This window comes from Macrobrachium rosenbergii, chromosome 52, assembly GCF_040412425.1.
Source record: "Macrobrachium rosenbergii isolate ZJJX-2024 chromosome 52, ASM4041242v1, whole genome shotgun sequence".
Taxonomy (NCBI): domain Eukaryota; kingdom Metazoa; phylum Arthropoda; class Malacostraca; order Decapoda; family Palaemonidae; genus Macrobrachium; species Macrobrachium rosenbergii.
The window spans coordinates 34,329,083-34,330,625 of NC_089792.1; the positions used below are offsets into that span (position 1 = coordinate 34,329,083).

The 1,543-nt window shown below is 32.0% G+C and overlaps 1 protein-coding gene across 1 annotated transcript in view; it reads right to left on the bottom strand.

Moving 5' to 3' along the window:
* Positions 1 to 1,122, bottom strand: part of LOC136833799 (protein unc-13 homolog 4B-like) — a 251,818-nt gene extending 250,696 nt beyond the window's left edge. Inside the window, exon 1 of the mRNA XM_067096060.1 lies at positions 887 to 1,122. The gene's annotated coding sequence lies outside the window, so the exon portion shown is untranslated. The remainder of the gene's footprint in view (positions 1 to 886) is intronic.
* Between the last annotated feature and the right edge of the window lie 421 nt (positions 1,123 to 1,543).

Sequence of the window (1,543 nt, forward strand, 5' to 3'; positions counted from 1 at the left end):
ATATATATATATATATATATATAAATATAAGGATTATATATTATTTATATATGGCTAAGAACCAATTGGTTAGCTTATTAATATTGACTATATACAACATTTGTGAATCACTGAACCATTATAGCATAAAACAAATGAATTTCTATCACCAGAAATACATTCCTCTAACTCTTCATCTTACCAGTAAACAGGGAATTGAACTCCAAGTCCATGGTTGCACAGTTCAAAAGTCTCAACTTTTTCTTAACAAAGGGCTGCTGTATTACAGTAAAAGATATTTATATATATATATATATATATATATATATATATATATATATATATATATATATATATATATATATATATTTATCAGTGCAAAAGTTTTTTTCATAACACAAATTCATTAATATATGCCATCAATATGTTTTCTCCATAACCTATAAGAAATTGTGTATGCTACCTATAAAATATAGTAGGCTATATGCTACCAGTGCCAATTTTTTTCGTAATATAAATTGTAAAAATAAATGCCCTAATGAGGTTAGGCCAGGACATGGTATTCTAGAAACGGTTTATTCTCATCATTTTACAATGACCCCCGTTTTCCTCATAACCTATAAAAATATATGCTATCAATATAAAGTTTCTACATCACCTGTAAACGCTGCCAATGTAAATGTTTTCCGTTTAGATATTAGAGAGCGAGACAAATAAACAGACAACTGGGAGGCCATAAAGTATAAATAAAAATGAACCAACCAAGCCTACACAATTCACGACTCTGACGACAACTCACCAGTAAAATCAAGCTTTGTTTCCTTGTATAATTATTATATTATGAAAAACTGGGTAGTAATCACTAATTAGAATATCACTAATACGAGAAAACAAATCCCTTACTTACACACGCAGGCGTTCTGGTGTCCTGCTAGCCTATCCCAGGCGAGACAATTCGTTTGCTTCATCCCTCCCTTGTAACGAACTTACGATACTCAGTCGATCAATTTTCTCCCACATAAGAGTGGTACTTCTCTTGCTTAAGCAATGGAACTGCGTGAATGCACTGCACGGTGAGAAAATCCGAAAAGGAAACGCGTCACAAAGCACTAGGATATACACACACACCCAGCTGATTTATCGCCTGGTAAAACCCGATGCTCTGTTTGGAACTGTTACCTACTTATATAATTTGATATTTCCGAAAACACGCAGTAAAAATATCTTGAGAAATATAAAATATTATATGTATACTATTTGGCAAGGTACATCCGTGATAAAGAGTTCGAAATATCGAGATAAATAGATATATATTTACTTTTTTTATATTTTGTTTACTTTTTTAGAGAACGAACAAGCTCTTATCGTAGAAAATGGGTAGTTTTAGTGGGACACTGAAGTAAATTTCTCCTTTTCTATATCCGGAATTGGCAAGTCGTACAGACATTGTACGACAATTTGTCGCACAATATCGCTTACAGGGCGAGATACACAGATACATATTTACTCTGATATATCTTTTTTTGAGAGTGAGCCAGTTTTTATCGTAGATAATGTGTATTTT